A 23,193-nucleotide genomic window follows, 5' to 3' on the forward strand; every position below is an offset into this window, starting at 1 on the left:
CTGACCCTTCTTGTAGACAGCCTCAGTGTTCTTTGACCAGTCCAGTTTATTGTCAATTCGTATCCCCAGGTATTTGTAATCCTCCACCATGTCCACACTGACCCCCCTGGATGGAAACAGGAGTCACTGGTGCCTTAGCTCTCCTCAGGTCTACCACCAGCTCCTTAGTCTTTTCCACATTAAGCTGCAGATAATTCTGCTCACACCATGTGACAAAGTTTCCTACCGTAGCCCTGTACTCAGCCTCATCTCCCTTGCTGATGCATCCAACTATGGCAGAGTCATCAGAAAACTTCTGAAGATGACAAGATTCTGTGCAGTAGTTGAAGTCCGAGGTGTAAATGGTGAAGAGAAAGGGAGACAAGACAGTCCCCTGTGGAGCCCCAGTGCTACTGATCACTCTGTCGGACACACAGGGCTAGTAAACTTGAGAAAGACCTGATGCTCTTGAGACAGGACAGGCAAACTTAGAAGCATTGCGTAGAACTCTGGAACTTTGCATTTAACTCAGGAATACAGAAGCAAACTCAGGAACATGGAATAATCCTCAGAAACCTGGAATGGCCATGGGAAACCCCAGGAAACCTTGACGACCTTGAACGTAGACTAAAGAAGCTTGGAAACCGGATTTGAGAAACTTGGCAGGTAGCCTTGGGAAACTCAGAACATAGTCTCAGGACAAGCCCTGAGAATAGAAAGCACGCTTGCCTCCAGTCGACTGAGGTCCAACCCACTGTTGAACTTCCGCTATGTCCACTTATGGCATGGGGTCAAGCTATCACAGTGTATGGTGACAAACAACGGGAAGTCAGGTGTAGAGAAGTGACAGACTCCCACGTAGAGACAGAAAAAAAGAGTTTATTTCAATAGAACATCAGTGGCTGAACCGAGCGACACCATGAGACGAATCGCTCTTGAAACATAAGGGCCCCACAATCAGCAACAATTGGCAGTTCACTTTAAATAATCATAGTACGCTGAAAACCCATGCCAGTCAAATAAACTTCACAAAACTAAATAGAAAGCACAAGGGCTTAATGACTGTAGGTAAGACAACAATTAACATATACAGGGGCACAGGCCTGCAGGGCTTTTGACAGGTATAGGTTACATGAAACTGGAAAATTAAATGTTCATACGGTGGGTTGTAGGCTACGCAGGTGGAATACAAAGTACTGTTCTTCATCCTGGTTGTGGTTGTCCTCACCCTGGTAGTGGAGAAGGCCAATAAGAGACAGTTCATTATGGGAGTAGGAAAGTGTTGTGTATTTAATATTTCAGCAATATTTGAGCAATATTGTAAACAGATTGTTTGATTAAGCGTTATTTGTTATCTACAAAATGCATTGCAGGTTATATGTAAAAGTATGTAAATGCCATTCGTGTATGCCTCGCTCAAAGTGAAAATGAAACTAAGACCCATTCTCTTGGGCTTCTGTCTTTGGCTTTTAATTAGTTTTTAAGTTTTAGAGTTACAAAACACAACAGTGGGGATGAGTAAGTTTTAAACAGATCCAAGATGACTAACTACCTGTTGAAGTGCAGCGAGAAGTTTGAGTTTAAAAAATTGCACAGTGAGAAATGGTCAAGTTAAAAAAAAGCACAACATGTTTTTTTTCTTTTGGAGCAGCACATTTTCTTCACAAAAGGAAAAACGATGGAGTTTAAAATAAAAGGTAGAAAATGGAAGAAATTCATGGGCTCATAAACAGTGAGTACCAGGTGACAATAGACATAAATTAAAAAAAGAAGAAATGGCTGGCTACATCAGAAAGATACACATGTTCCATTGCACAATGGATAACTAGCTCATGTATACTGAGCAAACTGAGTGGTATTTTGAAGCAAATGAAATAGCCAATGAGAAGCAAGTGCTAATTTTGCTGAGCGCATTGGATCTAAAGGCATACAGTTTTCTTAGAAGTATAACTGCTCCAACCAAACCAGCTGAAATGAGCTTTGCTAATATTGTGAAAGCAATGCAGGAACATTTAGAATTGAAACCATTGTTGATTGCAGAATGCTTTGTGATTTCATAAGTGGAATCAAAAGGAAGGGGAGTCCATTTTAGAGAATGTGTCTGAATTGAAGAGATTGTCTGACCATTGTCAGTTTGCTAATAGGCTTATTTATGCACTGAGAGATCATTTAGTTCATGGAATCTTACAAAAATGCAGCACAACATACATTTAAAGGAACAGTTGAAATCACTGTATTAATGGAAACAGCAGACAGAGACACAACTGAGTTGGAGTCAAGAATGAAAGTGAGCATGAACAGAATAGCAACATTTAAACAAGCTCCTGCCTGACTGAACAAATTGTGTTCTTGTTGTGGCAGTGGTTCACATACATCAGACCGATGCAGGTTTAAAACTGAAACTTGCAGAAAATGCAACAAAATACAACACATACAAAGAGGATATCAGGCAAACAAAAATAAATGGGCTGCAAAGAGAAGAAAAAAAGGTAAATAGTTAAGCAGCAGTTTCAAAAGGAGCACTAATCTACATGCTGTTGATGAAAACTCTGATTATGATGAGTATAACTCAAGACTGGGTAGCCTTCAGATTTAGAAAGCAAAAACTAACAGACAAACAATATGACTTACACTAGAAGTGAACAGCAAATTAATTTAAACGCAAACAACAGGAATTCTGCAGATGCTGGAAATTCAAGCAACATACATCAAAGTTCCTGACGAAGGGTCTCGGCCTGAAACGTCGACTGCGCCTCTTCCTATAGATGCTGCTTGGCCTGCTGCGTTCACCAGCAACTTTGATGTATGTAGCAAATTAATTTAAATAGAATTGGACGCTGGCTCGGCTGTTTCAGTCATTCCACAAAATGAGTAGGAACAGCATTTCAAAGATACTGAACTGAAGTCTGCAGATATTCAACTATGAACCTATATTACAGAAAAGCTAACTCCTGTGGGAATGACATTTTTAACAGTGAAATACAACAACCAGAAAATCACATGGGGCTTGAATGTGGTAAAAACAGGAGGGCCAGCATTTTGAGGTGTGATTGGCTGAGACAACCACAACCTGATTGAAGATCCATCTACTATTTGCATTCCACATTCCTTGAAAGCAAATTAAGAAGAGTACCAGATGATACCACAGTAGTGTTCAAGGATGACATTAGAAAACTCAAATATATCAAAAATATATATGAGGAGGTAGAGCTAAGTAGTTACGGTGCCCAACTGCAACTCCTTTGCTTGCATCTTAGAAAACAGTTCTATTTCCATCTTTAATACCTCTATTTTTCCCCTTCAGGGTTCTTTTGAAGACCCTGACCTGGAGTTACACGTTGACTACGGTTCTTTGCAGAAATGGGATCTGCTCTCGGGGTTCCACAATCGGCCGCTATTCGGCATGCTAAAGGCTTGGCCTAAGATTTCGGCACAGATTCAGAAGCCTGGGACCTCGAGGAACTGGTAATGGGCGGAACAAGAGTCGGTGTCGCCACAGGAGACCCGTGTGTCGTTGGGGGAGTCAGAACATCTGCTGTGTGCCTGGGGACCCGGGATCCTTGCAACCTTCAGGCACACAGCTCAAAAAAAGCGATGTAATAGACTTTTAACATCGTAAACCAGTGAGTTGTTTGTTATGTCTCCCTGCTCGTCGGAAAATGGAGTCACCTCTTTCTCCCTTATTAGGAGAGAGAGAGCCTGCAGCATGTCGAATTATCGGGTGAAGAATGTAGTCCTTGGGGTATCTGCAACTCTGTGTCTTTGCTATTGCTTTGCTCATGCTTGAGTGCTGGTAGCCGGTGCGCTTTATTTTTGCCGGTGGGGGAGGGGGGGATTGTTGCTCGCTGCCGCTGACACGCGGGAGGGGGGAGGGGAGCTGGGGGGGATTTTGGAGTTCTAGCATTTAACTGTCATTCATTCTTGGGGCACTCCTCTGTTTTCGTGGATGTTTGCGAAGCAAAAGCATTTCAGGATGTACAGTATATTGTATACATTTCTCTGACATTAAATTGTACCTTTGAACCTTTGAACCTTTGAAATAAAATAATATTAAATAAAAGTGCCACCCCAAATCTTACAAAGCCCGTCCAGTTCCTTATATCATCTATGATAAAGTAGCCAGTGAGGTAGATCGCATGGAGGCTGAAGGAATTCTTTCCAAGGTTGAGTGGTCCCGTTGGCAATGCCAGTGATCCCAGTGGCAAAGAAGAATGGGACTGTCAGGATCTGTGGTGATTTTAAGGTCAGCATCAATCCAGTACTGAAAGTAGATCAATACCCTCTGCCCAGGATGAGGGATATCTTTGCAAAGCTTTGTGGTGGAAAACACTTCAGCAAAGTTGTCGGAAGAAGAGTCCAAAGTTTTTCTTACCACAAACACTCACAAAGGAATTTATCGCTATAATAGGCTTATCTTTGGAGTAGTATCTCCACCTGCACTCTGGTAGAAAATACAAGGCTGTCTAGGCACTCAGGGTACCTGGAAAATGTCATCATTACCAGTAAGGAATGACAAGGAACATCTCCAAAATCACAAGACAGTTTAGAAGGTTATGAGCTCAGAGCATGAAGTAACAAGTGTGAATTTGTTAAACCAAACATCACTTACTGTGGTCACACCATTGGCACACATGATTTATAGTCTTGTGCTGAGAACATTCATGCAGTGGTGGATGGCCCAAGGCCAAAGGACATGTCATTGTTGTGTTCCTTTTTAAGATTTTCCAATTACTATAACAGTTTTCTGTCAAACCTGGCCACTGTGTTCCACCCCTTGAACTCATTACTACAGATTGGGAAGAAATGGCAATGGACAAAGCAGTGCGAGGCGGCTTTCTAAAAGGTAAAGGAAATGCTGACATCAGACACTCTACTCACACATTATGATCCACATTGTCCAGTGAAGTTTCACATGCACTGGTCGTGATGCCAACATGCCCAGAAGAAAGGTGGCCGGAGATGTCAGAACCACTTCTTGCAGTCCAAGAGACAACTGCTACAACCTCCATGGAGGAGGCCCCAGAGCCTGTTTCATGGCCACAAGTCTCTAATACCAAGCAAAGTGATGCCCCACCCTTCTCAGGAAATATTATCCCACAAGAGAAAGAAATCCTCCACAGCAATTAAATCTTTAGGCCTGAATGGGACAATTTAAAATTTACTGTGCTGTGGATGTCTATATAGTCCTTGTATTATATTGTATACTGTACGTACTATACATATATATGATTGTATATAAGTTGAGATGCATTCTATATTAAGCTGGAGTTATAGCTAAGCAGGGAGGAATGTGTGTATTTAATATTTCAATATAGTATAACTATATTGTTTGATTAAGCATTATTAGTTGTTTATGTAATGCAATGCGGGTTACATGTAAAGGTACATAAATGACATATGTCATACACTGTCACTTCATACATGTGTGCCTCACTTAAAATAAAAACAAATCTAAGACCCATTATCTTGGGCTCCCATCTTTTGCTTTTAATTAGTTTTTATATTTTGGAATTACAAAACATAACAGAAAAGGGGCTGAATGACATGCAACCTGGAATTCAGGGTGTCTACTACAAACAGAGTGTGGGTGTTTGGCAAAGTGAGTGCCCAATGTACACTTGGTCTCACTGATGTCATTTTCACCCATTTAGTATTGCATATTGCTCAGTCTGCTGAACAAGAGTGTCATATTCTCATAGCTGACAGGAGGTTTACCACCTCCTCATTTGTTGATCCAGTTCGATTAGTCAAAGGCTAATTGCTTTAAGAACAAGAATATTTTTTAAATGAATTTTTAGACCTAATCTGAGATCTGCAAAATGCCAGCTATTTTCAAATCTGACCTGAGCTAAGGGACTAACTACTACAGCTACAATAATCAGACCATTGGAATATTCAAGCAATGTTTCTAATGCCACAACAAATCATACAGTAGATTCTTTTGCAATACAACTTACAGGGATGAGCCTGAATTATGGACATCTGTGGTATTCTGCATAATGTACCAGAGGGACATCAACGTGACCATGTCCACAAAAGGAATTTGTGCTATCTTCTGAGGAAGATCCCTCTGGTACCATGAATGGAACAAAACTGGACAGGTATAAGCACCAGCCAGCAGTAACAGGTCTTAACTGACCTTCACTTAATCTCACCATCACCATCCTTTGCTTGACTCTCTCTGAGCATTATCTTCTGATTCTATCCAAAATTAACTGTCTGATGGAAACATATGTAACAGTAATGGAGTATCATCTTCAATTATAGATTCACCTCACCCCACCCTCTGAAAGCCATAACAATAACAAATGTAACTTTCATACTTTAGAAACTCTGCATGGTAAGATGGTCAGCCATAAAGCCGATTTTTTTCCATGGTCAGATTAGAAGTCCTCCTGGGTCAATCCAGGTCATGCAGTGCTGATGATTGGTTCCATGTTAGTGTGTCAGAGAGCCTTGAGTCATTCACTTGTCACACACCAGCTCTGTCACGGTCTCAACTGAACAACAGGAATCCAAGTTTTGGTGCTTCAATTACCCAAAGTATGGTTAGCTGCCACTGTCCCTTTAAGACTCAGATTGCCAATTATTGCCTGCTGCATTTCTTCATGAAAAGTCTATACTCATACTGAGCACTCAGTGCTCAATCGTAGGAGTTATATTTATTGTTTGTGATGGCTTGCTTATTTTGAGTGTGAGTTAATTCTAGACCCTTACTGTGCACTTGGGTTCAGCCACAAACCATAGCTCTCATGCTACAAGCTCACTGCTTTGTTCGTTGAACTTGCCATTTCCTGCCTATCTTCTCAAGGCAACAATGTCGATATCAAAACATCCAAGTTCCAAAGCAACAATAAGAGAGCAATTGTCAGACCTGTTGGACTCTCCATGAAGGTCTTCATATTCCAGGTCATGAACATTATAATGTGGAGTGCAAGTTGCCTGCGCGGTAGACCTGTATCAAATGGATCCAAAGTAACCGAAGGTCAGGCTTGCTGTACAACATGCCCACAACCCGTTGCACTTCTGAACAGGGTCCATGCATAAACAGGCAGACACACTGCACATGGGTGGAATCTGCAAGTGATAGGTGCTCAATGTTCACTCATGTTGCTTATCAAATAAGTACAATACAATACATTGGGGGTGTATGGGGTGTCCATGGAGAAGTAGTGCCCCTGGTGAAGGGGCTTGTTGTGTCCACTCTAGGGCAGCTCATTCACCTTTGGGCCCCACCGGGTACTCAACTCTAACCCATGGTTCCAAGTAGCTGTATGCATGCGACAGCAGCCACACCCCGGTACAACGCTTCAACAGACGGGCTAAACCAGGAGAGGGTAGCTGGCGGGCGTCGTACCCCGGTGAGACAAGGACATTGCTGTCCTAGCATGTGAAGTTGGCTCCAGCAGACTGAGTAGATAAGATCAGTAGTGTGATCCAAGGGCCAGGAAGGTGGCTCTGCAATTCTTTGTGGAGAGCAAAGGACATAACAAGGCACAGAAGACGTCAGGGTTATCCACTGCAACCAAGGAAGATCCTCGTTTGCGATGACTACTCATACCACTGGACCCGGACTTCTGAGGTTGAGTGAGTGGAACTGCCCCAGTGTGATGGTTTTTCCTTTTTGAAATCTCTCCTGTACAGATTTCAGTCATTGTCAGGTACAATGGACAACTACCACAATACATTGAGGAGCTGATGTGCTGTGAATTGAGCTTTCCTCTTGAATTGGATTGCAAGTGGACAATAACATTTTCATTCTAAAGAAAAATACTTAAGAAGCTAAGACTTTAATGCAAATTAAGTGTAATATATTTGAGCTGTATCATCTGCTGCAACTAAGTTTTGAATGACCACATTACAGGAATTAATCATGAATTGTAGTTCTGCTTTTGTTCACATGACATATTTTACAATAGTCTGCAGTGAGACCCATAATTACATTTGGCAGAAGAATTTACTCAATGTAAGTAGAATCTCCAGATGAAATTAAAATTCTTTTTGTGTGGTCTGAAATAATGTGAGGTGCCAAGGATTTTGAGGACAGAATCTAATTTCAAAGTTTCTTTAACATCACCTGAACTCATATCAGCATCGATAGTTCAACTCCTCAGTTAGTCAGTGCTTAATGAGGAGTGACAGCTTGCAACTTTAGGCTTGATTTAATAAAGCATTTCACGGCATTTATCAAGTGAAAATTTGACAAATTCCAATAACTGTTTGGATGAGGAAAATGTTATCAAAAAATGACATTAGTGCAGATCATAGGCATTTTCATCAGCTCTCATAGCCAGTGAATTTGTATTTCAAAATAAAACTAGAACAAAACTTATATTCTGTATCCAACTTTAATCATCATTAAACTTCAAAATTTCATGGCTTTGCCATACTTAGAGTTTATAACAGTGAGACTATTGCTTGAGTGGCTTTGAAATCAACTGCACGATAATGTTTTCTGTAACTTTACTGGATTTTTCAAGTTACTGGTACTAAATTTAGATAAGGTACTCCGACTGTTAGTTTGACGTGGCTCGTTCACTTGCTGCACAATAAAATCAAATTCAAGGGTTTCCTGTTCTGCATGTGGCGTCTAATCATTGAAAAGATGTGCAGAGGCATCAAGTGAGCATAGTGTAGATCTGAATCATTTTATTTCAGTCAACAAATTAAAATTATGTTCTTCAAAATTGAAATTAGGTTTATTGCCATATACACAAGTACATGTACAGTGCGCACAAGTGTAATGAGAAACTTTACTTGCTGCAGATTCACGGGTAAATGGCATCAGATACACAATATACACAACAAAAACATAAGTTATACATAATGCACAAATTTACAAGAAATAACACAGTCTGAACAAAACAAAAGACTTTTGTGGTGAAAGGTGGTCGTAGTGTCGTTATATCGAGGTGGTGATTAGGTTTCAAGAAGCAAATGATTGAAGAGAAGTAGCTGTTCTTGAAGCTGGTTTTTTGGAATTTCTGGCCTTTGTACTTCTTACCTGATGGTAACTGAGAGAAAACAGCATGGCTGGGTTGGTGATATGCTGTATATCACATTCCCGAGGTTGCATTCTTAAAAAAAATGATTCCTAAAAAGACTCTGTTGCAAGCTATCTTTTAAGAAATAATAGCTTGTAGGTAAAAAGAAACTGAGGAAAGCTATTACAGGTGCTGTCCAGGTAACAAATGCCTGACTTATGCAGAACACTTTCATACAAACAAACATTTGGGAAACCAGCAGGATGGACCAGCCCGCTGCTGCAGGGCTGCAGGCATCTTCCAGGTGGCAACTCAGTTCATTGTCACATTTCCTGCTTATGAACTGTCCGGGTTATGGACATTTCACAGGAATAGAATCCTGGGGAGCACCTATAAGAAAATAAGAATGCAATCAGCAAAGTAAGGAGTTGGCTATTTGGTCCCTCATGCTTCCTCCAGCATTCAATAACGTTGTAGTTAGTCTTTTACCTCAGCACCATTTTCTCGTACCAGCCCCCTATTTCCTTTAATGTCCTTAACATTGAAGTCTCTGTCTTGAGTACACTCAGCAACTGGGCTTCCAGAGCCCTCTATGATAGACAATTCCAGAGATACATTGTACTCAGGGTTAAGTAATTTCTCCTCATTTGTCCTGACTGCCTGGCACCTTATCTTGAGACCGTAATTCGCATCATACCTACAAAACAAAAATGCTTTCACAAGTACGGTCCTTCCTGCTGCCCAGTTTTATTCCTTTTAACTCGATCTGCAATTGTCCTCACTTCTATTAGACTTGATACATATTGGCTAAGAATGTCATCTTGAATCTCAGCAAGGATGATTGACAGATGTAATGTCTTTTAACGCACAACTAAATTGAATAATTTTCCCAAGGTCATCCCTTGGGATTTAGGGTGTCTTGCTTCCATTCCAGTTCTGTGGATAGTGAGGTGGTGAATGGAGGCTATTGTGCATCCACCCACTTCCACAGGCAGCCAGCAGGTGTTTGGCAGGGTAGAAAGGTGGATAGATTGCAAATTAGTGTGTCTCTTTATGCCAGGCCTATGTGTACTCTCAGTGCATGGATATTAGGTTCTCAGTCCCATCCTCAAATGGTTTCTGTTATCTACTTGCTAATGTCTTCTCATGGCAGAGCTTGGAATAGAAGATTGCTTTTGGACTTGGCATCTTTCTCATGTTTAGCTGCCTGCTGTAGATAATGCAGCTGTCAGAAAAATATAGGAAGGCAAAGATCAGGAAGATCTTGATCTATCCGTCCCCAATAAACAGGGTATATTGCTCTCTGTGGTACTATGTGTGTATAACATATGGCATAATGCATTGAGTAGTGTGGTCTTTGTGTTATTTTGTCTGCATAACAGTTCACGTTATAAAGTAGGTGTGATGCTCTTGATGTGACAGAGCTTGTGTGATCATTCAGTAACTGCTTTGGTGTTTCTAATTACTTTACAGGAAACAAGAGTGAAAAAAATACAATGTGATGTAAGTGATTGTAATTTGCCAGTGTGGGCAAAATAACCAGGTTTCTAAAGCACTAGATTATAGTGTAGCCTGTAACTGATATAAACAAAGCAGGGGCGATGCATTAGAACTATCTAACTGCACAAGCCCTCTATAAGTTTATTTCCAGTAAATTATTGTGCTGAAGGGTTAAAGCTCTATTCTGTAAAAAACAGGTGTTTGCTCCAACACTGTTGGAGACAGGAGTTAATTAGAGCAATGTTCAGAGAACCTGTTATTAAACAGCTGTGTTGTTTATTCGTAGGCAGACTTGGTTGGATAATTCTTCTTATTCAATTGAGTTATTCAGGTGAAGCAAAATATTTCAGATGTTGATCCATTTCCCTTCCAATAGGAAAAGGTAATTTATGTTTGCTATGACATGCTGAGAAAGTGGAAGCAGTTTCCATGTTTGATATTTTGGAAGGTACAGTGGCGTGCTGTGCATAAACACCAGCCATAAGAAAAGTTGTGCGTATGATGGTTGAAGAAAAGCCACCTGCTGAAATTTGACAGCAAGGACCCTTTGATTAACAGATTCATTTTGACACCTCCTGCTTCCTTTTTAGAACACTTCCTATTTCCTGAGTTCAGCTATTGCACATTGTGTGCTTGAGAAGACATGGGTGCACATAATCATGCTGTGAAAATGTTGACAAGAGAAAAATACATTTTAAATTAATTCACAGTAAACAAGTTGAATGAAAGAGGAACATGACTAAAATGGTAATCTACCTATCTGAGTCCTCTCGGAGGCCATCTCACCTTCAGAGGGCCCTTTTATACACAGTTGACTCTGTTAGACAGGATGTGGCATTCGCATTGACCAGCACAAGACTCCCAAGATAAATACAGTACTGTGCAAAAGTCTTCTGCACATATACCCAGCCTCAGCGTCTGGTACTGAGTCTGGTGCTGTGACTCAGGAGAGCAGAGGAGTGAAGAGGACTGCAGTGTTAATAGGAAATTCCATGGTCAGAGGAACAGAGATGAGATTCTGTGGGCATGATAGAGACACCCAGATGGTACGTTGCCCTCCTGGTGTCAGGGCTGTCTCGGATCAGGTCCACTGCATTCTCAAGGGTGAGGGTGAGCAGCCAGATGTCTTGGTACATGTTGGCACCAATGATATAGGTAGATAAAGTGAGGAGGTCCTGAAGAGAGATTTTAGGGAGCTAGGTAGAGAGATGAAAAGCAGGACCTCCAGGGCAGTAATCTCTGGATTACTGCCTCTTCACGTGGCAGTGATGGTAAGAATAGGATGATTTGGCAGGTGAATGCATGGCTGAGGAACTGGTGCAGGAGGCAAAGGTTCAGATTTATAAGACCATAAGACAAAGGAGCAGAAGTCGGCCATTCGGCCCATTGAGTCTGCTCCGCCATTTTATCATGAGCTGATCCATTCTCCCATTTAGTCCCACTCTCCCGCCTTCTCACCATAACCTTTGATGCCCTGGCTACTCAGATACCTATCAATCTCTGCCTTAAATACACCCAATGACTTGGCCTCCACTACTGCCTGTGGCAAGAAATTCCATAGATTCACCACCCTCTGACTAAAAAAATTTCTTCCCATTTCTGTTCTGAATGGGCGCCCTTCAATCCTTAAGTCATGCCCTCTCGTACTAGACTCCCCACTATGGGAAACAATTTTGCCACATCCACTGTGTCCGTTCCTTTCAACGTTCGAAATGTTTCTATGAGGTCCCCCCCTCATTCTTCTAAACTCCAAGGAATGCAGTCCAGAGCGGACAAACGTTCCTCATATGTTAACCCTCATTCCTGGAATCTTTCTAGTGAATCTTCTCCGAACCCTCTCCAACATCAGCACATCCTTTCTTAAATAAGGAGCCCAAAACTGCCCACAGTACTCCAAGTGAGGTCTTACTAGTGCCTTATAGAGCCTCAACATCACATCCCTGCTCCTATACTCTATTCCTCTAGAAATGAACGCCAACATTGCATTCACTTTCTTCACCACCGACTCAACCTGGAGGTTAACCTTAAGGGTATCCTGCACGAGGATTCCCAAGTCCCATTGCATCTCAGAACTTTGAATTTTCTCTCCATTTGAAAAATAGTCTGACCGCTTATTTCTTCTGCCAAAGTGCATAACCATACACTTTCCAACATTGTATTTCATTTGCCACTTCTTTGCCCATTCTCCCAATCTATCCAAGTCTCTCTGCAAACTCTGTTTCCTCAGCACTACCGGCCCCTCCACCTATCTTTGTATCATCAGCAAACTTAGCCACAAAGCCATCTATTCCATAATCCAAATCGTTGATGTACAATGTAAAAAGAAGCGGCCCCAACACGGACCCCTGTGGAACACCACTGGTAACCAGAAGCCAACCAGAATAGGATCCCTTTATTCCCACTCTCTGTTTCCTGCCAATCAGCCAATGCTCTATCCACGTATGTAACTTTCCCGTAACTCCATGGGCTCTTATCTTGTTAAGCAGCCTTATGTGTGGCACCTTGTCAAAGGCCTTCTGAAAATCCAAGTATACAACGTCCACTGCATCTCCTTTGTCTAGCCTACTTGTAATTTCCTCAAAAAATTGCAATAGGTTTGTCTAGTAGGACATTCCTTTAAGGAAACCATGCTGAGTTCTGCCTATCTTGTCATATGCCTCCAGGTACTCCGTAACCTCATCCTTGACAATCGACTCTAACAACTTCCCAACCACCGATGTCAAGCTAACAGGTCTATAATTTCTTTTTTGCTTCCTTGCCCCCTTCTTAAATAGCAGAGTGACATTTGCAATCTTCCAGTTCTCCGGAACCATGTCAGAATCTATTGACTTTTGAAAGATCATTGCTAATGCCTCCACAATCTCCACAGCTACTTCCTTCAGAACACGAGGGTGCATTCCATCTGGTCCAGGAGATTTATCGACCTTTAGACTATTCAGCTTCCTGAGTACTTTCTCTGTCGTAATTGTGACTGCACACATTTCTCTTCCCTGCCACCCTTGAGTGTCCGGTATACTGCTGATGTCTTCCTCAGTGAAGATTGATGCAAAATACTCATTCAGTTCCTCCGCCATCTCCTTATCTCCCATTACAATTTCTCCAGCATCATTTTCTATCGGTCCTATATCTACTCTCACCTGTCTTTTACTCTTTATATACTTGAAAAAGCTTTTAGTATCCTCTTTGATATTATTTGCTAGCTTCCTTTCATAGTTCATCTTTTCCCTCTTAATGACCTTCTTAGTTTCCTTTTGTAAGCTTTAAAAAATTTCCCAATCCTCTGTCTTCCCACTAATTTTTGCTTCCTTGTATGCCCTGTCCTTTGCTTTAACTTTGGCTTTGACTTCTCTTGTCAGCCACAGTTGCATCCTTTTTCCATTCGAAAATTTCTTCTTTTTTGGAATATATCTGTCTTGCACCTTCCTCACTTCTCACATAAACTCCAGCCATCTTCATTGAGATCTCTTCTGGGGAAGGTATGACCTATAACAAAAGGGATGGGTTACACCTGAATCTGAGGGGATCCAATATCCGTGCAGGCAGGTTGGCGAGAGTTGTTTAAGAGGGTTTAAGTTAATTTACCATGGGGATGGGAACCAGAGAGATAATGCTAATAATGAGGTAGTTTGTTTACAAACAGCGGCAACGTGTGGTGAGACTCCTAGCAAGGAAAGACTGATGATAGGGCAAAAATTGCAGTTAACAAGATGAGTTGTAATGTCAAAGGTGGACAAAATCAAAAAGGGTGAAAACAGCACCGAAGGATTTATATTTGAATGTGCACAGTATATGGAATAAAGTTGATGAACTTGTAGCACAGTTATAGATTGGCATGAACTGTATGATGTAGGCATCACTGAATCATTGCTGAAATAAGGTTATAGCTTGGAGTTTAATGTACAAGGATACACATTGTATCAAAAGGACAGGCAGGAAGCCGAGGGAAAAATTGGTAAAAATTGAAATCAAATCATTAGAAAGCGGTGACATAGAGTCAGTAACTGCTGAATTATTGTCGATAGAGCTAAGGAACTACAAAGGTAAAAAGACCCTGATGGGAATTATATATAGACCCCCAAACAGTAGTAAGGACGTGGCCTACAAATTACAACAGGAGATAGAAAATGCATGCCAAAGGACAATGTTACAATTGTCATGGGGGATTTCAATATGCAGGTAGATTGGGAAAGTCAGGTTGGTGCTGGAGGGGGAATTTCTAGAGTGCCTACAAGATGGCTTTTTAGAGCAGCTTGTGGTTGAGCCCAGGAGGGGATAAACTATTCTGGATTGAGTGTTTTGCGATGAACTGGAATTGATTAGAGAGCTTTAAGGTAAAAGAACCCTTCGGGGAAAATGATCAAAATATGATCAAATTCACCCTGAAATTCATCACAGTACAACTACAGTACTGTGCAAAAGTTGTATGCACCCTGAACATCTCTGGCCCATGATCACTCCAGCTTGAAAAGATGCATTTGAGATGGTATTGAGATCTTTATCTCTGTGCATTTAGAGCACACAGTTGCCCTGCATTAACAATAGAAGGAATATACCATCTGGAAACTAACCCACCCTCTCCATCAGACACACCTGCTCCATCTGTAGAGGATTCCACTGCTCCCACATTGGCCTCATCAGTCATTTCAGATCAGATGTTTCCATTAGGAGGGGAGTCTAGAATCCAATGATGTAGTGTCAGAATAAAGGGACATTCCTTTAAAACTGAGAAGAGGAGGAATTTTGGCTGAAAAACTTCAAATGTTGTGGATTTGTGGAACTCATTTTCACAGGGACCTGTGGAGGCCACATCATTGTGTGTACTTAAGGCAGAAATTGATAGAACTTTGTCTGGTAAGATGGTTAATGTTTATGGGGAGAAAACAGGAGACTGGGGTTGAAAACAAAATCAGCCATGCAAAATCAGAATGGCAGAGCAGACTTGATGGGCTCTCAGTATTATCTCATGAAACGTGATGGAAATGAGACATCTTCAATCCTATGGGACTGCACAAGAAGAAGCAATTTCCACCAAAAATCAGGTCAACATACTCTATGCACCGAGCTCTCAATAACCAGTTGTTGAAACTTAAAACTAATGTAATGCCCTGGTTCACATGGTTCATATTTTTTTTCTCTGGTATGCTTTTCTGTTCTGTATATGCTGCTTGTTTGGGTTACTGTTGAAGATAAGAGAGAGGAGAATTGTATCCCATCCAATTAGGATGGCCAGATTTAGGAGAGGTTTCTCTGGTGATGGACACTAAGGTTGGGGGAGAAGAGAGAAGACACTGGAGAGAAGAGGTCATAGGATTGTTCCGGAGCGGGGCCATGATTTGATGAAGCCCGGGGAGATCGAAGGAGGATTGGCGAAGGGGAAACTGTGAGCTCCAAATTGTGCACATTAGACTGTTTCATTAAAATGAGCCCTTCACTTTCTCTGCTTTTTCTTTACTAACCCTTTAGTCAAATTAAGAGTTCCAAAGCTAAATCTTTTAATTGTATGCAGTGTACCGTCTGTTATTTCATGGTACTTATTTGTAAAAAGGTAACAAATCACGCAGCATCCACACAAATGGGGATTTGGGGGGTTCACACTTCTATCCCCCACATTTCGTGGGGCTGGAGATTGTAATTCCCTGACTTACGCAGCCAACGGAACCGGAGTGTTTCCCTAACAATTCCAACAAAGCTGTCGTTAATATGCCACTATTAATAAGTCAAGATTGTCTTACTAATGGTTAGTAAGTCAAGGTAATAGGGATAGTCTGGGTAATTATAGACCAGTGAGCCTTACGTCTGTGGTGGGAAAGCTGTTGGAAAAGATTCTTAGAGATAGGATCTTTGGTCATTTAGAGAATCATGGTCTGATCAGGGACAGTCAGCATGGCTTTGTGAAGGGCAGATCGTGTCTAGCAAGCCTGATAGAGTTCTTTGAGGGGGTGACCAGGCATATAGATGAGGGTAGTGCAGCGGATGTGATCTATATGGATTTTAGTAAGGCATTTGACAAGGTTCCACACGGTAGGCTTATTCAGAAAGTCAGAAGGCATGGGATCCAGGGAAGTTTGGCCAGGTGGATTCAGAATTGGCTTGCCTGCAGAAGGTAAAGGGTCGTGGTGGAGGGAGTACATTCAGATTGGAAGGTTGTGACTAGTGGTGTCCCACAAGGATCTGTTCTGGGACCTCTACTTTTCGTGATTTTTATTAACGACCTGGATGTGGGGGTAGAAGGGTGGGTTGGCAAGTTTTCAGATGACACAAAGGTTGGTGGTGTTGTAGATAGTGTAGAGGATTGTCGAAGATTGCAGAGAGACATTGATAGGATGCAGAAGTGGGCTGAGAAGTGGCATATGGAGTTCAACCCGGAGAAGTGTGAGGTGGTACACTTTGGAAGGACAAACTGCAAGGCAGAGTATAAAGTAAATGGCAGGATACTTGGTAGCGTGGAGGAGCAGAGGGATCTGGGGGTACATATCCACAGATCCCTGAAAGTTGCCTCACAGGTAGATAGGGTAGTTTAGAAAGCTTATGGGGTGTTAGCTTTCGTAAGTCGAGGGATAGAGTTTAAGAGTCATGAGGTAATGATGCAGCTCTATAAAACTCTGGTTAGGCCACACTTGGAGTACTGTGTCCAGTTCTGGTCACTTCACTATAGGAAGGATGTGGAAGCATTGGAAAGGGTACAGAGGAGATTTACCAGGATGCTGCCTGGTTTAGAGAGTATGGATTATGATCAGAGATTAAGGGAGCTAGGGCTTTACTCTTTGGAGAGACGGAGGATGAGAGGAGAAATGATAGAGGTATACAAGATATTAAGAGGAATAGATAGAGTGGATAGCCAGCGCCTCTTCCCCAGGGCACCACTGCTTAATACAAGAGGACATGGCTTTAAGGTAAGGGGTGGGAATTTCAAGGGGGATATTAGAGGAAGGTGTTTTACTCAGAGAGTGGTTGGTGCATGGAATGCACTGCCTGAGCCAGTGGTGGAGGCAGATACACTAGTGAAGTTTAAGAGACTACTAGACAGGTATATGGAGGAATTTAAGGTGGGGTGTTATATGGGAGGCAGGGTTTGAGGGTCGGCACAACATTGTGGGCTGAAGGGCCTGTAATGTGCTGTACTGTTTTATGTTCTATGTTCTATAAGATATCCAAATAAATGCTGACAATAGATATTCAAAAGTGCCTCTGCCCAATATGTTTTCTTTTCCACTTTAATTGACATAAATAACTGCTGTACAATAAGTTAAGATCAAAAAATAAATAGTCTAGCCACATCCCAAATGTGATGCTGTCAGAGACCATACAACAGCAACAGCTGCTCTCCCACAGCAAGTTATTCTCGACAGTCCATTTGGCCATTCATCAAGATGCTTTCTTACATCAGCACCAACATCAGAAAGAAGGTAACGGCTTGAAAATGATATCGTAAATTGTTAGGCAACTGGCTACCTTTCAGCAAGTAACATAAAATTGTCAGGTTAAAACAAATCAATGATCCGAAATGACTTCTTAAAATAAAAACAGTGCTGAAAGAGCAAATAGATCAGTGTGATGGTTAGAATTCACTGAGGATAAGATGAACTTGGCCAAAATCTTTGATGAAATCTGAAGTGACGGCTGTCTGGTAGCGTTACAATTATTATCATCTCTCTCCGAGTGCAGTGGTTTGTTGATAAAGCTAACAGTTAAAATGTCAACAGATGTTTGAAAATGTGTAAATTACCCTGTGTTCTTGTGACAAGAGGCCTAGCCGACGATGGTAAAGACCAAATGTGCTGGAGTATCCAAGACTAGAATAGAGACACGATTTCAAGATGGAGTCAAGAACAGGGTTCTTGACTACTTGCTAGATGAGAACCAGACAAGACTAGACGAGAATCCAAATGAGTCAGAAATCCTAAATGCAATTGCAAACGAGAAGCTTTAAGTTCCTCAGGGTCAATATCACAAATGACCTGACTTGGTCCAACCAAGCAGAGTTCACTGCCAAGAAGGCCCACCAGCGCCTTTACTTCCTGAAAAAACTAAAGAAATTTGGCCCATCCCCTAAAACCCTCACTAATTTTTATAGATGCACCGTAGAAAGCATTCTTCTAGGGTGCATCACAACCTGGTATGGAAGTTGTCCTGTCCAAGACTGAAAGAAGCTGCAGAAGATCGTGAACACGGCGCAGCACATCACACAAACCAATCTTCCGTCCGTGGACTCACTTTACACCGCACGCTGTCGGAGCAGTGCTGCCAGGATAAACAAGGACACGACCCACCCAGCCAACACACTTTTCATCCCTCTTCCTTCCGGGAGAAGGCTCAGGAGCTTGAAGACTCGTACGGCCAGATTTGGGAACAGCTTCTTTCCAACTGTGATAAGACTGCTGAACGGATCCTGACCCAGATCTGGGCCGTACCCTCCAAATATCCGGACCTGCCTTTCGGTGTTTTTGCACTACCTTACTTTCCATTTTTCTATTTTCTACTTATGACTTATAATTTAAATTTTTAATATTTACTAATTTTAACTATTTTTAATATTTTAAGATTTAATATTTGTAATCCAGGGAGTGTGAAGCGCAGAATCAAATATCGCTGTGATGATTGTACGTACTAGTACCAATTGTTTGGCAACAATAAAGTATAAAGTATAAAAGGTATAAAAGTATAAACGGAATGAAAGTTGACTTGACGATTGAGCCCCGCATCTGAATTCAAATATCCAAGTCTTGGCACCAAAACAGGACAGCCAATTAGTGGAGGGGGCCAGAATCTTTAAAGGGACTGCACCAGCTATCCATACTTCAGAGAACTGTAGCGTCTAAACCCTGGAGGCTGGCGCTGGTGGTTACCAAAACAGCAACCCCTCCTCTATGGCCAACTCCTGACGGCCTTGGCTCCTCAGGTTGATGTTAACAGTAATCCTGTATTAGTGCCAGGGCAATTCGACAGACCTCAGAATCTCATCTATAGGTTCGCTAGAGTTCTTTGTCGAAACAGAATCCAAATCAGAGTCCTTCTCTAACTGCAAAGACTTGACCAAATCAGAGTCCAAGTCTTCATCCAACGGGTCCTAGCAACTTGAATTCTTCCGAATCAGAGCAAATCTCCAGCCTTCGCTCGCAATGCATGGTGGTCCAGCCCAGAGCTCTCCCAGTCAGGAGAAGCATCTTTCCACGCTCTATAGGAAACCAGGATAGCTGGAGTTAAAAAACTGATGAGCACTGTGTGAGGAACCGCGGCAAGAACCTGGGTCACCGTCAAACCTCTCCGGGGTCGGAAGATGGACTGATTCTGAAGTGCAACCGACAGCCTCACTCGAGCGATTCTGGCTTTCTCCTAGTGACAGTTCATACATGGTGACCTGTATATCGTGTATCTCATGACCCAGTCCTGAGATCCTCTTGCTATGACTCCAATACCCTGCTGGGTCCATGTTGGCTCAATCATACTGTGACGAGAGTCCTAGGCAAGGATGGTAAGGACTCAAGTGCAGGAATATCCAAGACGAGAATAGAAACACAATTTTGGGACTGAGGCAAGGCCAGGGTTCTTGACTCGGTGCTAGATGAGAACCTGATGAGTTTAGATGAGAATCGAAATGAGACAGAAATCCGAAGTGCAGCTGGAGACCGAACCAAGGTTGAGCTGATGACTAAAGCCTGGTTTATACTTCTGCGTTAACTAGATGCCGTAACCTACGCCATTGTGAGCATTTATACTTGTGCGTTGATGTGTCTGCGTCGCTCGGCAATTCGCGCACATCACGCATGCGCACTCACTTGCCCGCGCAAGCGTGGTCATGGTAGTCTCGGGGTAAACAAGACGCAAGCATCTTTTTTCGTGCAAAATGTTTCCTCCATAATTTCGGAGGTCTGTAAAGCTTTATGGAAAGCATTGCAGCCAGAGTTCCTTCCCTGCCCTTCAGTCGCCCAATGGGAAGCTATTGCGTTGTAAGATGACATGCGATGCTACCATGCAGACCAATCACAGTTGTTGTGTTCTGCGTTGCCGCGACGCGTGGTTACATTTTGGGAGAGGTGCGCGTCGCAGCAACGCAAGCTCTCACGTAGGGTTCCACGTCGGCTTTGCGTAGGGTTTGCGGCAACGTGTTGACACAAAAGTATAAACCAGGCTTTAGCACCAATCCTGAGTTCAGGTGCTCTTTAAATATGTAAAATCTTAGCACAAAAATACGGTCGCCAATTGGTGAAGCTGGCCAGAATCTTTAAAGGGAATGCGTCATCTATCCATACTCGAAGAATCAGAGCATCTAAGTCCCGGGGGCTGGCACAGTCGGGTGTATACTGTAACAGTCCTCGTTGCTCTGGAACCTCATTACGGACACCATTCAAAATGGCGATGTCAGTACTTGGGTTCAATTCCACAGCACTATGTGAAAATTAATATTTTACACACCAGGTGATTTTAATAGGACAAAAATCATACTATTGCTTTGAAGGTGTTAAAATACGCTATGAATCTATAGGGTTATTCCAAAGATGGCGAACCTAGAGCACATGTGCTTGAGAAGGCACACGAAAATATTTTGCTGGCATGCAGTGTCGCAACTTGATTGTTTAAACTTCGCTCATAATAAGGATAACCATCATGATTATCTTTACTGTCAAATGAAACAGTGAATGATTTTTTTTAAACCAGAGAGCGGTGAGATGTTTTTCGCAGGAAACATTTCACACCAGCTTGGTGCCAGCTAGATGGTTGTGAGGATGCATGACATTGGATGATACAGTTCGAAATCTTCGCAGACCTGGAGTACACATCAGTATTTGGATAGTAAGTGGTTAGGCTAGTTGGTATCAGTGTTGATTTAGGCAAACTAATAGGATTAAAAAGTAGTTGAGAATTTGCAGGGCTTGTAAGTACTTGTTTAGTGAGTAGAAACCCTCAAGTTTAAAAATACTCAGCTTCACGGAGCAACAACCAGAACAGGATGGGCCACAATCTGGGCAGTGGGATTAACCAGAAATCAATTTTGCCCAGTATGTCAGATGATTCTGCTAACTGAACTGAATTAAAATATTTTTTTAAATGATCAAACTGTATAGAAATTAATCACTACCAATAACAACCTGATTTGAATTAATTTGTAGTTTTGCTTTCTTTGATGCACTTCACTCCTTACTTACTAGCTGCAATTTGTTCCATTTATATAGTGCAGTGCTTTTATTGAGCATCTAAACACATGCAAGCTCATTTTTTTTTAAGTAAGTCATATTTAGAATGGCTGAGGAAATGGGACAGACCCAATGAAATAAGTGGAACAGAAGTCCCAACAGAATTACAAATTGTTGCCCTAGAATTATATTTCTGGTCTGCAGCATGTACAGATAGATTATTGAGTTTCCATAAAGTTCATACATAAAGACCCTGATTGCTGGAACTAAACTAATTACTTAGCAAACTGCAGACTCATGAGAAATGGACCACAAGTTCAATAACTATAGAAACTGCAATTCCATTAGGTTTTCTTTTAAATGAACTACTGTATACTGGTTTCCATGATAAATGAGATTTCACTGTAGCCAATTTCACAAGTGTCATGAATCTTGTTAACATATTCTTATTTTACTTTAAATCTAGCTAATGTTTTTTACATTAGCTGAAAATCATCTGATGCATTTCTTAAATTCTATACTTTCTCTTTGTAATCATGACATGATTGCCCTTTATCATGCAATTACCAAATACATTGACTTTGGATAATCAGGAATATGTAAAGTGCAGTGGTGTTTTGCACAATTTGCAACAGGATGGTATAAAAGCTTGCATCCAAGTAAAACAATGAGGGTTAAGAATAGAGACTTGTGGTAATCCTCTAAAGACCTTGCTTACTGACACAACTTTGACAAAGACTGTAAGATTTTCAGTTTCAACCATGCTGTATTTTGAATTAGCCAGAAATATGTACAGAAATGCTGCTTAGGCATCATTACCTTGAAAATCTTGTCTCTCCATTAGCGTGTGCTGCAACAATTGATTAAAACATCAGATTCTCATGGCACAAAAATCTGCAATTTGGCCCATTGTGTACATGTCAGCTCCTGGTAAAGCAATCCTATAGTTCCATTCCCCCTTTGCCCTCAAATGTCTAACTGATTTAGAGGAGGCACTGGAATGTCGTCATGAGTTTGGAATCAGGATTGGAGTTAGGAGGTTGTTGTGATTGAGTAGGTGCAGAACAGGAAGGGTCAATTTATAAGATTAGTTTTACTTGCCACATGTACATTGAAACATACAGTGAAATGCATCCTTTGCACCCACGGCCTGAGGATGTGCTGGGGGCAGCCCGCAAGTGTTGCCATGCTTTCGGTGCCAACATAGTCTGTCCACGTCTCACTCACCTTACCCATATGTCTTTGGATTGTGAGAGGTAACCAGAACACTTGGAGGAAACCCACATGGTCACTGAGCGAACATACTGTAATCCTTACAGATAACAGAGGGAATTGAACTCAATCGCTGATCACTGGTACTGTAAAGCATTACACTAACCGCTGCACTACCATTTGGAAGTTGCTTTATGACTGACAAAGCTGGAAGGAACTAGGGTTTGAGGACATAGATCTCAGGGGAAGAGCTGTGTAGAATGACACCTGAACACTTGGGAGAACATGAAGGTATATGTTGTAATGAGGGCCAAGAACAGCTATAGGATTTAGATCTATTATTTTTTTTATCTTGTAGGCTTCCCAGTCTGGTGTTGCTGTCCTAC

The sequence above is a fragment of the Mobula hypostoma genome, chromosome X2, assembly GCF_963921235.1.
Source record: "Mobula hypostoma chromosome X2, sMobHyp1.1, whole genome shotgun sequence".
NCBI classification, from domain to species: domain Eukaryota; kingdom Metazoa; phylum Chordata; class Chondrichthyes; order Myliobatiformes; family Myliobatidae; genus Mobula; species Mobula hypostoma.